This window comes from Lagenorhynchus albirostris, chromosome 16 (assembly GCF_949774975.1).
Source record: "Lagenorhynchus albirostris chromosome 16, mLagAlb1.1, whole genome shotgun sequence".
Taxonomy (NCBI): Eukaryota; Metazoa; Chordata; class Mammalia; order Artiodactyla; family Delphinidae; genus Lagenorhynchus; species Lagenorhynchus albirostris.
The window spans coordinates 75,041,882-75,057,487 of NC_083110.1; positions in this window are offsets into that span (position 1 = coordinate 75,041,882).

The window sequence follows — 15,606 nt, forward strand, 5'->3', positions numbered from 1 at the left end:
CGCCCGGCCCCCAGCCCATCTATCTTCGGCCTGTCGTCCACTTGGGAGATCACAGAGGGTTCCTCTGGAAGGAATCGGCCTGGCGACCGATGGGCCTGAATTGTCTGTAAACACTCAGCAATATCTCCCAAAGATCCACAGGGCTCTGGGTGGGGTTGGAGTTTTGCCTGCATATGTTTGGTCTGTAGGCCTACATACAAGGCTGCAGAAAGGACCGCTTGGCACGCTGTAGGCACGTGATGTGTTTGGTCACAAGGCTGCACTGGCCTGTGGGGCCCTGTGTCCTGTGGGAGCTGCTCATCCTAGCACCCCTTACTCATCCTTTCAGCTTTCACAAGACTTCTCAGAACAGATATTTTTTTTCTTCCTTTGGGCTGTGATGGAGGTTTTTGCAGTCCGAGTCAGCCTTAAAACCTGGGAGGCAGAGCTGAGTTGAAAGAGCATGGCTTTCGAAGTTAGAGGGACTTGGGTTCACTCTACTGTCTACATTGTACTGGCTGTGTGACATTTGAAGAGTTACCTAACCTCTCTGTGCCTGTTTCCCATCTGTAAGATGGGGATAATAATAATACTTCCTATGGCTGTTGTGGGGATTAAATGAAGTAATACATGGCACACAGTAAGCACTCAATAAATACTAGCGACCTATATGTTAACTGTCTTTGAGCCTCAGTTTCCCCCTGTGTAAAATGTGGAACAATAATAATGTCCCCCTTGTACTGGAGCTGTGAGGGTTAACCATGATGGCACGTGCCGCTAGGTCAGTACAGCTGCTAGTGTTTTTGTTGGTATTAGCCTGCCACTGTGCTGGTCTTTAATGACACTCACAGTAGCAGACGTCTGTTGGATGCTTGCTGTGTAACAGACACCATGCTGAGCATCTTACATTTATTAGCTAGTAGTTCAATCCTCAGATCAGCCCTGAGGTGGATGCCACATTTATCCCCTTTGACAGGTAAAGAAATGGCTCTTCAGAGATTAGGCATCTTGACCAAGCCACAGAGCTAGTAAGCGGGAGCTGTGATTTAAGCCCAGGAGGTCTGAGTTCACGGCTTTTGTACGGTGCCACCCGGCCCGTCTTTACCTTCTTAGGACCAAGGCTTCTGGTCCTTTCATCTCTGTGTAGTCTAGGTCCATCACCACTTCTAGAAGGTGGTCATGGGGACGTGTGGACTCAGCCCCCTGCTGGGTTGGTGACTCATCCTGGCCCTTTCAGGTCTCTCAACAGCCCCATTGGCTGGTAGGTCAGCAGCTGCCGCTCCTCTCTGTCTCCTGCAAAGCTTCCTCCGCTCACCCACACATCTTCCCATCTCGGCCCCCCGGCTCCAGTCCTCTGCTTCCAGCTTTTGCGAAACGTCAAGCGACGCTGCCAATCACGGGGGCTGGATTTCGCCAGCACATTTGCGTCACTTGCCGGTCCCCATCCAGCCCTGCAGGATGCTTTACGAGATGCTCTGGCCAGGAGAGGCTCTGAGTGCAAGAGTTCCTTTGCTGTGCTTTCCGGGCCCAGCGGAGTGGGTGTCATGCCAGCAGCTCTGTACAGGGTCACGCTCTTTTCTGTGTGAAAATTTGGAAGAATGCCCATGTCTGGGGGACAGGGTGAAGGGCAGCATGTATTTACAAGAACCCGCTCAGTGCTTGTCTCCACCTGGTTAATGCTTTAGACAGGCCCAAGCCTCCGATGGTGGTGCTTTGATTGGCCGGCGAGGGTGCTGGGCCCATTTTGGTAAATGCCACTCAAGTCAGGGCCGGGCTCGCTGAGGTTGTGTGGAAGGGGGCCCGTGTCTGGGTGAGTGGGCCGGTGCGGGTTCCGGGTTATGACGAAAGCTGCCTTCTCCTCTGAAGGTGGTTATGGGTAGGTCAGGGGTATGGCAGCACCAGGGTGGCTTAGTGCCACGATGGCAAATAGGTTTCTACTGGGTCCTCCGGGCTGAGCTGGTTGTAAGACTCAGCGCAAAGGTGTTTTAAAACAAAGGTGTTTAAAAGCCATGTTCACATGCCACTGCCCACCTCTCCTGCAGGGACCCCACATGGTTCTAAAGAACTGTCACCAGAATTGGCCTATGGGATGTGACTGTTGGCCACCTGGATATGAGCGGACCATCAGGATACTCACTGAAAAGCCACCCCTGTCTTGAAACAAGTATTGTTGGTGACATTTCTGAGCATGTGTCCCCCGCACCCCCAAGATGCACTGAGCCACAGCTCACAGGAAGGAGTCGGTCTGGAATCAAACAGTGCCCGTTCCTGGAATCAAACAGTGCCCACGTGTTGGAAGCCCACATCAGAAGCGCCATGGTCTTGGCAGGAGACCTTGGGCCTAGCTACCCGGGCCTCCAAACCCATCTGTGTCCTGCTTCTGGGGCCCAGCTGGGCTGACTCGCTGCTGTCCGCACTGGCTCCCACCCGGAGCCAATGGTCCTCTGGTGTTTCCAGCAAAATATAGGTGGAGGGGCTTCCCTGGTGACGCAGTGGTTGAGAGTCCGCCTGCCGATGCAGGGGACGCGGGTTCGTGCCCCGGTCTGGGAAGATCCCACATGCCGCGGAGCGGCTGGGCCCGTAAGCCATGGCCGCTGAGCCTGTGCGTCCGGAGCCTGTGCTCCGCAACAGGAGAGGCCACAGCAGTGAGAGGCCCGCGTACCACACACAAAAAATATATATATATATGGGTGGAGCATGTAAAGAGCAGAAGCCTTCCTGCCGTTAGGCTGCTGTTTTATCTAGAACTTTAAAAGCTGCCTCCGTGTGGTGCCTGCCAAGAATCAGCAAACATCAAATGAAATAAACCCTAACAAATGCATTATTAGTTAAAAAACTAAAAATGAAAACTGGTTCAGATGCTTTATGAAAATAGTATTCTGTTACACGTGTCTCACTGGGTCAGGTAAGCTTTTGTACATGCACTGCCTGATCCTCTTTCACCCCATCTCCTCTTCCTCCTCCACCACCACTGTAGGATCCCCATTTTACTGATGAGGATAGTGAGGCACAGAGCCGTTGAGTAACCAGCCTGAAGTCACACAGCAAGAAGGAAGGTAAACCTGCTTCATTGGAACTCAAGTGCCTGGCTTCAAGCCCTCTCTCTTTTTTTTTTTTTTTTAACATCTTTATTGGAGTATAATTGCTTTACAATGGTGTGTTAGTTTCTGTTTTATAACAAAGTGAATCAGTTATACATATGCATATGTCCCCATATCTCTTCCCTCTTGCGTCTCCCTCCCTCCCACCCTCCCTATCCTACCCCTCTAGGTGGTCACAAAGCACCGAGCTGATCTCCCTCCCATTCTCTAGTAGGTCTGCATCTTTATTCCCGTCTTGCCCCGAGGTTCTTCATGACCATTTTTTTTTTTTTTTTTTTAGATTCCATATCTATGTGTTAGCATACGGTATTTGTTTTTCTCTTTCTGGCTTACTTCACTCTGTATGACAGACTCTAGGTCCATCCACCTCACTACAAATAACTCAATTTCATTTCTTTTTATGGCTGAGTAATATTCCATTGTATATATGTGCCACATCTTCTTTATCCATTCATCTGTCGAAGCAACTTAGGTTGCTTCCATGTCCTGGCTATTGTAAATAGAGCTGCAATGAACATTTTGGTACATGACACTTTTTGAATTATGGTTTTCTCAGGGTATATGCCCAGTAGTGGGATTGCTGGGTCATATGGTGGTTCTATTTGTAGTTTTTTAAGGAACCTCCATACTGTTCTCCATAGTGGCTGTATCAATTTACATTCCCACCAACAGTGCAGGAGGGTTCCCTTTTCTCCACACCCTCTCCAGCATTTATTGTTTGTAGATTTTTTGATGATGGCCATTCTGACTGGTATGAGGTGATACCTCATTGTAGTTTTGATTTGCATTTCTCTAATGATGTTGAGCATTCTTTCATGTGTTTGTTGGCAATCTGTATATCTTCTTTGGAGAAATGTCTATTTAGGTCTTCTGCCCAATTTTGGATTGGTGTTTTTTTTTTTTTTTTTTTTTGCGGTACGCTGGCCTCTCACTGTTGTAACCTCTCCCGTTGCGGAGCACAGGCTCCGGACGTGCAGGCTTAGCAACCATGGCTCACGGGCCCAGCCGCTCCGCGGCATGTGGGATCCTACCGGACCGGGTCACAAACCCGTGTCCCCTGCATCGGCAGGCGGACTTTCAACCACTGCGCCACCAGGGAAGCCCGGTTGTTTGTTGTTTTGATATTGGGCTGCGTGAGCTTCAAGCCCTCCCTTAAGCACTCGGCCGTTATCCCCTTTGCCTGATGCTACCCAGTGACATTTGTAACTGAAGACCCATATTTCCAGGGTGGTATAATTTTCACTTGACCCATCTCTGAAGCAGTAATGATGTTAGTGGCTGTTTTGTGAGAATGAATTTGCAAAACAGGAAAGCTCACATGGTTTCATGGGCATCGCCCCCCAGAAAGGGTCATAAATGCTGTGGGCAGTAAGGGACAGCCCGAGGCACACCCGTCTCGCGTTCGTTCACAGATAATCGGGCATCATCTCCCAGCTGCCTGTCTGCCTTCGTGCCTTTTCCATTGTGCTGTCTTCTGATGAGTCATTAGATCTGGAACACAAAGTCTGAAACCATACCCAGGGTAAGCAGTGTGCTTCATCTTTGAAAGCCTGGCACTGATGCTGAGCCCAAAGAACACATCCTAAAACCTCCAGGAAGAGAAGATCAGCAAAACACTTGCACTGACCTCAAACTTCATCAAAAATCCTGACAACCAAGAATCCTCAACATTTAAAAAAAAAAAAAATTTATTGAAGTAGAGTTGATTTACAGTGTTGGGTTAAATTCTGCGGTACAGCAAAGTGAGTCAGTGATATGTATATATACATTCTTTTTCATTAGAATCCTCAACATTTTTAGCTGTTTTCTGGTTTATCATCCTTGCCCTTTCCCTCATAAGTTAATTGCACTGACATTTAATGACTGAAATTGAGAAAGGTGGAGTGGGTATGAAAGAGTCTGAGCTGCTCTCCTGTACTAATGAAAGTAGATCAAAGTGAATGGGGGTTTCGAGGGAGTGTCCTCTCAAGACAGGGCAGCTGAGGTAGGGGCTTACCACATCAGTCTCTCCTTTTAATCTTGGTCACGCACCCATTCCTGCGACCTTTTATGCAGTGCTGTTTCTATGCCCTGCGTTGTCCCAGGGAATTCTGATGGCGCCCTAGTCAACCTTGCTGCCTCCCTTTTGACGGGAGGAAACTGAAGCTCAGAGGGGCAGCGTTCCTCACTGGATGACACACTAAAGTCAGAGCAGCAGGTCGAAACCAGGCTTTTTGCCTCCTGAACCCGTGTGCTGGCTCCCATGGCGGCAGCCCCAGAGCATCTTCCGTACTGGCTGGCTTAGTGGTCTGGAGGCCCACACCCAGTCCCTATCCTGGATTTGGGTGGGACAAGGGGTAAACATTTGTCAGCACAGCTTTCTCACCAGTCAAATTCCTTTAAGCTGAAAAGCCACAAAGAGTGAAAGCAAAAGCATCGAGAAAGAAAAAATGACGTCCATGAAAACCGGCACATGGAGATTTTAGCAGCTTTATTCATAATTGCCAAGACTTAGAAGCAACCAAGGTGTTCTTCGGTAGTTGAATGAATAAGTAAACATCCAGGCAATGGAATATGACCCAATGCTAAAAAGAAATGAGCTATCAGACCCTGAAAAGACACGGGGGAACTTTAAATGCTTATTACTGAGTGAAAGAAGCCCATTTGCAAAGGCTACTTACCGCATGATTTCAACCATGTGACATTCTGGGAAAGGCAAAACAATGGAGACAGTAAAAATAAAAATCAGTGGCTTCCAGGAGTTAGGGGGGAGACGGATGAATGGGTGAAGCACAGAGCATTTTTAGGGCAATGAAACTATTCTGTATGATGCTATAATGATGGACACATACATTTGTCCAAACTCATAGAGTGTACGACACAGAGTAAACCCTAGTGCCGACTGAGAACTCTGGGTGATAAGGATGTGTCTTGTAGGTTCACCAGCTGTAACGAACGTACCATCCCGGGGGCGGGGGGATGGTGATGGAGGGAGCCTGTGGGTGGGGTGGGGCAGGGGGTGTAGGCGAATTTCACTTCCTCCTTGATTTTGCTGCCAACCTAAAACTGCTCTCAAAAATAGTCTATTAATTAAAGTTTAAAAACAAACATCTGAACGAGATGCACTCACCATCAAGCCCTAGAGCTAAACGAGGCACCTGCCTGACCCAGAAAGTGACTTCAGATTCTGCTCCCCCCCACCGGCTTCCAGCAGTGGCCCCGTTCTGCTTCCTTTTTGTTTTTTGTTTGTTTGTTTGTTTTTTGCGGTACGCGGGCCTCTCACTGTTGTGGCCTCTCCCGTTGCGGAGCACAGGCTCCGGACGCGCAGGCTCAGCGGCCATGGCTCACGGGCCCAGCCGCTCCGCGGCATGTGGGATCTTCCCGGACCGGGGCACGAACCTGTGTCTGCTGCATCGGCAGGCGGACTCCCAACCACTGCGCCACCAGGGAAGCCCGCGTTCTGCTTCCTTTGGCCCAGACTGCAGATCCAAGACAGGCGTTCTGGGCAGAGGTGAGAGGAGGGTGCCTTTTAGAGCCTTCCAAGGAAGAGATTCCCCAGCTGGCTCAAGCCTGCTGAGTTATCCCTGAAAATAAAAGTGAAAACCCCAGTCGCAGGTGCTGGGAGTGTCGCTGCTGGCCCCCACGTGGCTCCCACGTAGCTCCAAGCCCGGTTGGAGCAACCTGCTCTGCCAGGCAACCTGCTCTGCCAGGGCTTCCCGACGCGTCCTTTGTCTGCGACAGAAACACATGTTCTGATGGGAGAAAATCTGTTCTTGACTAATGAGGCCGGGGGCAGGGGGGACGCTGTGCCTCGCGCTGGGAGCTCTGTGAGGTGCGCCAGGCAGACCGCTTCTGTGTGCGTTTCTACCCCCTGGGTGCCACCCCTCTCCTGTGGCAGTCACCTGTCCTGTGACAAAACCCCTCAGAGCCCAATCAGGACCGAGGAGGCTTTTGATGACCACGGCTGCCTCTACTCCATGAAGCCACCAGCACCTCCCTCCTGGGCTCTCGGGCAGTGCCTATGGCCTCTTGCATTGTCTACCTGCCCCAGGTGCCCCTGCCCGGCTACTGTGCTCTCTTCCCTCCATGAATGCCCCCGCCAAGCCCCTTTAGGTGTGTTGGGCTACTAGGTCTGGGACCACCTGGTCCCTGCTCACACAGGGCTCCTCTCCTCCTCCCGGATCATTTTATAACCTCCTCTCTACCTATGAAGCAGGCATATCACATCTGAGCTCCAGACCCCTAAACTCTTCATTCCTCCGCTGGGAGAGGAGAAAAGGTCCCATTCAACATCACGGCTGGGATGACGGGGTAGGTGTGTCCACTAGGGGGTGAACTGACCTCATGAAAGTCCCGGGAGGTGTCAGAGGACTTGGCTGTGAAAGGGAAGGGTGCCTGGAGGAAGCAACTGGGAGGACCAGCCGGCGAGCCTGGGGGCAGGAGTGGGCAGCTTCCCCCAGCCATGACTGGGCAGCATCGCCCGGCCTAGGGGGGCAGCTCTGACGCCCCCGGTTCCCTTCTGTGATCCAGACACAGCAGCCCCCTTCTCTTCTGTGTGCGCACACACCGATCTCATTTACTTGTCTGCTTGTTTATTATTTGTTTCTCCTGCTAAAATATTAATACCAGCCCCCTGACAGCAAGGACCTTACGTACAGCCTCTCCAGTGGGGCCAGGAGTAGGAAAGGAACAGCTGAGGAATAACGAAACAATGAGCTGCAGTAGAGAAATGTCCGCCACACCCTCAGGCATTTGCTGTGTCCCTCCTGGCCAATGGGAAGCATCCTGCTGCCTCTGGCTTCCCGTACTTTGAAATTTGGGACATTTAGACCTAAGGGGCAGGTGAGTACCGCTGGGAACGCCTCTCTGATCTTCAGTTTGCGTAGCTGGTTTCCTCTCCTGCTGTATTTATCTCCTCTGGTCATAGCTCTCCTTACTTCTAAGCATCTCTCCCATTTTTGAAGATCAGCTGGACTTAGTGTCCCCAGTGGCACTGGGCTGTGACCTGGTGTAACCTGCTGTGTATCTGTTCACAGGGACACACCTGGTCTGAGGATCCCCTCCACCCTGGGTTCCTGGCCCCCAGACCCACCCAGAGCTGAGCCTGGGAACCTGCATGCTAACAGGCCCTGTAGCTGAGAAACCCTGCCTGGGAGATCAGATCTGTTTCCACCTCATGCTGGCCCCTCTTCCTCCCAGCAAGAAATACTGGGAACGGAGGTGATAAGTTGGTCTTCTCCAGGGAGGCAAATTGTCAGGCTGAGGACACTTATTTACAGCCGTTTCTGCCCTCCTCTGTCCCCGCACCCACTGGGCCTCCAGGCCTCTCCCATCACTCATGTTTTCTCAGGCTCTGATGTGAGTTACTTACTCCTTGCAGAGATGCTGAGCGAGTGATTCACACTCTGGACCTTTTGAGGCTTCCCTATTGTTAAAGGTTGAGGCTGCTGGGGTTCCGGACAGTGAATAGCGGGGAGACAGGGGGGCTGTCAAGCATGATGGTTCCAGCCCAACGTGAGGCAGAGGCGGGAACTGAGCAGAACTGGGTCAGAATCCACCCGCTGCTGGGCGCACAGCCTGGAAAGTGCGTTTCAGGCCATGTCCCAGGCGATGCTGGAAGTTATTTAGTCTCTTGGGGCCTCAGTTTGTTCCTGTCTCTGTCTCTCAGTATAGCAAGCACCCATCTTCCATTGAACCAGGTTTAATAACTGCTCCCACTTTGCTATATTTGCTTTTTTACAAATAAAAAGGAAATGCCTTACAAACACATTGGATCTTCCCTTTGACCACCTTTGCCCAACCCCATCCTTCCTGCCTCCTCACCCCAGGGGCAGCTGTTGTTATTAATTTGATGTGTCACTTTTTCACACATTTGTATATTGCATATATATCTATGGGCAATATGTACTGTTTCATACAGGCTTTTAGAATTTCATTAACGGTATCGTAGTGTGTATTTTTCTATAACTGTTTTTATACAACGTTGTTTTTTGAGATTTATCCTGTCGTGATAGGTCTATATCTATATCTGTATCTGCATCTATTCCTCCATTGTAGTACTCCATCGTATGAATATGCCAGGATTAACTTTTCTATTTCCTGATTGATGGACCTTTATGGTGAAAAGGTTCAGTGTCTTGATCTGTAAAGTGGGAATCATTATTCCTTTCTCACACATTGTGGAGCCTATGTGAGGGGACACAGGTGAAGGCATCTCACATGGTCCCTGGCCACAGAATCTTCTTAAGACCTACAGGGAGTGGTTTTCCAGCCCCCAGGATGAGTCCTGTTGCAGGACACTCTGTGTCCAGTATCTTCCCCAATGTCCAGCGAAGGCAACCTTTCTGGTTGGCCTCATAAAAGGAGGGCTTGTGGCCCAGTGAACAGGGTCAGCCCTGGGGGCTCCTCTCTAAGACCAGAAAGAATTTTATGAGTCCTCTAACCCAGTTTCCTTCACAAGTTACCACCATGAGCTGGCCATTCCTTCCGAACCCTAAAGGGCAGCTCTATCGTAAATCGGGTCAAATATCTGTGTCTTGCTAAGTTCTACTTTTTTGCCCCAGTTCTGCCTGAAGGGGTCATACAGGCCATCCCAGCCCTCCGTGAACCCCAGCACATTGCACCTTTAAGGGCAGCAGCTATGCCCATCCTTGCTTCTTTCATCATCTAGGCTAACCACCCAGAATTTCAGAAGGAGAGGCAGCCTTCCTGGGATGCATTCTTCCATCCCTTCGTCATCCTGCTCATCCTCTGAACGTGTTCCTCTTTCCAGTCTCAGAGGAGCGATTCCTGGTGAGCTGAGTTTCTGCTGAAATGTTAGGGACTGCAGTGTATGCCAGGAACGAGTATGGCGTACACTCTCTGGATGCTTTTTGCCTTAAGTATAAACAACTTTGTACGGAGCATCTATTGTTTTTTCTGCTCAGGGCCCTCCCCATCCACAACTTTTCTCGGAGCTATCTCTTCACCCAATTCACATGGAAAGTGCAATTGGCATCCAAGCAGCCTCCTGGCACAGAGAAGGGACCAGGGCCCTGGAAGCTCTGAGAAGTGGTTAAGCCTTCCACAACCCTCCCTCCCAAGTCCCCTGATGTTCATTGCTGAGGACACCCATTCTATTTTTTGTTTGTTTGTTTGTTTGGTTTTTTTTTTTGGCTGTACGCGGGCCTCTCACTGTTGTGGCCTCTCCCGTTGTGGAGCACAGGCTCCGGACGCACAGGCTCAGCGGCCATGGCTCACGGGCCCAGTGGCTCCACAGCATGTGGGATCTTCCCGGACCGGGGCACGAACCCGTGCCCCCTGCATCGGCAGGCGGACTCTCAACCACTGCGCCACCAGGGAAGACGCACAGTTCTTTATTTTAGGTGATTGATTCAGCCTTCTATAAATTGTCATACAAATGCAGTGTCAAGCCCTGCTTTCCAATTTGTTGGCTTTTTAAGTTGAAACTAAGAGATTCTGCGTTAAGTTTGTGGTCTCTTTAAAGGAGCAGATGCAAATTAGAGAGTTGCTGGCAGCCAGAGGTTTCCTCAGTAAGCAGAGAAAATCCAAGGAGAGAGAGGGGGAGGATGGAATGAAGCAAGAGGCCAGTGAGAGAGCTCTGATGGAGCAGTGATGAGGGAAGGAGAGAGTCCCAAGCAGCCTGAGCCCCTGCTTCCCATCCCCTCCTGGGGACCTGCTGTGTCCTGGACCTTGGAGACCATTAAGACCCCCCGGATGCCTAAAGAATCTTCCTTTCTGTGTGAGCTGCTTCCAGTTACTTCCTGTTTCTGGCAAGCAAGAGACTTGATTCATGCAAATTGGAAGCCAAGTTGACTCTGTTACCAGAAGCGGCCATGTGACCTGCTGTCGAACCACATCTGCTCCCTCGTCCCCTCTCCCTGTGGCCTCTATTCCAGTCTTTTTTTTTTTTACATCTTTATTGGAGTATAGTTGCTTTACAATGGTGTGTTAGTTTCTGCTTTATAACAAAGTGAATCAGCTATACATATACATATGTTCCCATATCTCTTCCCTCTTGTGTCTCCCTCCCTCCCACCCTCCATATCCCACCCCTCCAGGTGGTCACAAAGCACTGAGCTGATCTCCCTGTGCTATGCGGCTGCTTCCCACTAGCTATGTATTTTATGTTTGGTAGTGTATATATGTCCATGCCACTCTCTCACTTTGTCACATCTTACCCTTCCCCCTCCCCATATCCTCAAGTCCATTCTCTAGTAGATCTGTGTCTTTATTCCTGTCTTACCCCAAGGGTCTTCATGACAATTTTTTTTCTTAAATTCCATATATATGTGTTAGCATACGGTATTTGTCTTTCTCTTTCTGACTTAACTTCACTCTGTATGACAGACTCTAGGTCCATCCACCTCATTACAAATAGCTCAATTTCGTTTCTTTTTATGGCTGAGTAATATTCCATTGTATATATGTGCCACATCTTCTTTATCCATTCATCCGATGATGGACACTTAGGTTTCCACCTCCTGGCTATTGTAAATAGAGCTGCAATGAACATTTTGGTACATGACTCTTTTTGAATTATGGTTTTCTCAGGGTATATGCCCAGTAGTGGGATTGCTGGGTCATATGGTAGTTCTATTTGTAGTTTTTTAAGGAACCTCCATACTGTTCTCCATAGTGGCTGTACCAATTCACATTCCCACCAGCAGTGCAAGAGGATTCCCATTTCTCCACACCCTCTCCAGCATTTATTGTTTATTCGAGAGTCTTTGAATGTCCACCGTTGTACTGTGTTTTTATCCTAAGCTACCCCTATTGCCTTGGAAGGCAGTAGGGCACGACCCTGGAATCAGTAAAACATAGGAGCGGAGGGGAAACTCCCTGTTAAAAGGCGCAATCTGGACTAAGTTAGGGACCACATTCCACCACTTCATCTGATCCAGAGAAAAAAAAAATCAGCTCCCAGATGGGAAACACCTGTGCTTGTAACTATTCTTGCAGTTGATGCAGCCGGGAGAATTGTGCAGCCGGAGGCTTCAGGAACTGGGCTGAGGTCCGGGTCAGCATGCTCATCAGCAACACCCAGTTGCTGGAAAAATTGAGTAACTTGAGGAGGAAGAACACTCTCCTCCCTGTCTCACCTCTGGCTACCCAGTGTGTCAGCTTGGAGGCTTTTGATTTTAGGCAGCGCCAAGGAGCAGCTTTGCAGGGGAGGAGGTGGGGCACCTTGGTTCTGCTCCACGCTCAGCCACTTATTAGCTAGGTCAGCTCGGCCAGGTGAACCTTTAATTCTGTGTGTGTGTGTGTGTGTGTGTGTGTGTGTGTGTGTGTGTGTGCACGCGCGTGCACACGCACGCATGGATGCTGTCTCGTAGAGTTTTGAGAGGATAAAATTTTTTTTAATGGATTAAAAACCTGCAAAAAAAAATTTTAAATGGATTAAAAGGGCTTCCCTGGTGGCGCAGTGGTTGAGAGTCCGCCTGACGATGCAGGGGGCGCGGGTTCGTGCCCCGGCCCGGGAAGATCCCACATGCCACGGAGCAGCTGGGCCCGTGAGCCATGGCCGCTGAGCCTGAGCGTCCGGAGCCTGTGCTCCGCAATGGGAGAGGCCACAACAGTGAGAGGCCCGCGTACCAAAAAAAAAAAATGGATTAAAGAGTTTTTGCCAAGCAATAATAATAATGACAGAAATGGCTACCATTAGCTGGAGATAGAAGTGTGTTGACTCTCAATGTTGGTGAGGATGTGGACAAAAGGGAACTCTCATACACTGTTGGTGGGAAGGTAAATTGGTGCAGTCACTGTTGAAAACAGTATGGAGGTTTCTCAGAAAATGGAAAATATAAAAATACCATATGACCCAGCAATTCCACCCTTGGATATTTATTCAAAAAACAAATAAACAAACAAGCACCAAAAAACTCATTCAAAAAGATACATGCACCTCAATGTTCATAGCAGCATTATTTACAGTTGCCAAGATATGGAAACAACCTAAGTGTCTATCAAGAGATGAATGGATCAAGAAGCTGTGGTGTATATAGACAATGGAATACTACTCAGCCATAAAAAAGAATGAAATTTTGTCATTTGCACAGATGGGCTTGGAGGGCACTGTGCTAAGTGAAAGAAGTCAGGCAGAGGAAGACAAATACTGTATGATATAACTTATATGTGGAATCTAAAAAAGAAAACAAACTAGTGAATGTAACAAAAAAGAAACAGACTTACAGATATAGAAAACAAATTAGTGGTTACCAGTGGGGAGGGGAGAGGAGGGGCAATATAGGGGTAGGAGTTTAGGAGGTACAAACTACTACATATAAGATAAATAAGCTACAAGGATACGTACAACACAGGGAATATAGCCAATATTTTATAACAACTATAAATCGAGTATAACCTTTAAAAACTGTGACTCACTCTATTATACTCCTGTAACTTATATAATATTATACATCAACTATACTTCAATTAAAAACAAAAAAGAAGTGTGTTGACTCTCATATTTGGTCCTTAGAACACCCAGCAGCATCGGTGTTATGGCCCGATTTCAGAGATGAGCAAAGTGAGGTTTTGCTCACTAAGTAGCTTGTCCCAGATGCTCAGCTAATAAGAGCAGGAAGTTGATTCCAGGTCTTTTCTGACTCCAGGGTCCATGAGACACGGTTCTCTTCTTCCAGGAGGCACCCTTCACACTGGAAGGCAGCATCGTGCTGGCTCACCCGGGTGTGTACAGCGCTTTAAGGTCACTCGGTGTGGCTTTACAGCTCTGGCAGAGAGAGGGGACACTGCTCTTTGAACCGAGAGCTGTCTGCAGCGGCCATGCAGCCCCAGGGCAATGGCGTCACTCACACCACAGCAGGCGGTGCTTTGTTTTGGGGGAGAATTTGGAGGCCTTTGGGATTGAAAAAGTGAAGGCCCGGACTCTGGCGAAACTCCTGATCTAGAAGGAGAAAAGCAGAAGGAGGTGGCTGCTTTGTCAAAGAAGACAAGAGGAATTTGGGTTTTTCCTGGGCAGCCTTCAGAGGGAGGTTAGCAAGCCCAGAAAAATCTGAGGGCAGAGGGGCAAAGAGACACAGATCTTGACGGGAAGCCAGTGAGAAATTCCTGTGGGTGGGGAGAGCTGACAGAGGCGCTTATACGTGAAGCTCTAGCTCTTCTGTAAACCCCTTTCATTGTCCCCAAACGTGGGTAAACGTGGTTTTGCTGATGAAACTTTAGGTCAATGCTGGGCAGAGAGGAGCACACGGATGAGGTGGTAAGACCCTGGTGAGACCGGTCGCCGAGCTCAGTGTGTGCAGGAAGCAGGCACCAGTGGTGATTTCCAGTGTGAGTTACAGAACCATGGGAGCTGTGCTGATGCTCTCAGTAGGTGACAAGGCATGTGAGCGCTTTATATTTAAATATTGGAGACAGCTGAAGGCGTGGGGATGCACAGGCACCCGACATCTGGCGTCGCGGCCCTTCCTAAGGTGTTGCCTGTGCTTTCCAATTTCCCTCCCATGTTCTGATGCCACGTCCATAGTGCGCCCAGAGGATGCTGGGTACCCATCTGTGACTTTCCTATTCCTGTGGTCCTATTCCTTCCCTGAGCAGGGTCTGACACGTAGAGAAGGAGAATGCGAGCTTCCCCCCATCCTCCTGGTTGCAACAAACCCCAAACTCACCAGCACTGCACATTTAAGAGGCAATTACCAAGCAGCATGGAGTCAGCCGCCCACCACTGGGATCATCACCAACAGTCCCCTCCAGACTTATTTTTCTCATAAAACCAACCCAATGTTTTAAAAGGAGACCCGAGGAGGGAGCATTTCCCTGGCAGTGGGTAAGCACCTGACACAGCCCAAGATGGCGGCTGCCTGGTGGGTGGGGCTGGGTCACTATGGGAACGGCTTGGAGCCAAGTGCATTTCCTTTGGTTTGGCCGCACCCCTAACTTCTTTTTATTCTGGATGGAAATGGCCAAGTCATTTGGCAAGAGATCTTGACAGCTAGATGTGGAACTTATAACCTCTGGGAAGGAGAGTGGCACTGTAAGATGTTTTCTTGGTCACTCCTAGGACACTACATTTTTCACTGACAATTTCTCTTTTTCCTTGTCCTCCCAGCCTTGAGGGGGAATAGCCTGTAATGAGCAGTTGAGGTGGACGTCATCTCTGCTGTTTCCAAAATCCTCCTTCTACGTCTTACATATTAGTCACGCGGCAGGCTCACCACGTTGCCAGGCACTTTACATACATTATCTTATTTAATCCTCCCATAACCCTATGGAATGGACATTATATTAATCTACATATAAGGAAACCGAGGCTTCGGGTTTGCTTCACTTGGAAACGTATGCTCTTACCTTTACCTACCGTTCACGGCTCAGCTGGAAAGCCTCTTCTAATAGAAAGCTAAGCCCTACTCATCCCACCTAAGGGGTCTCCCTCCCCCAACACTGTTTCCTGGATCCCTAGGTCTGTGCTTGTCTGAGGTCGGCTGAATAATGCCCCCACGTCCTAATCCCTGAAACCTGCCGCTGTATCACCTGACGTGGCAGAAGGGACTTTGCAGGTGTGATTAAATAAAGGATCTTGGGCTCT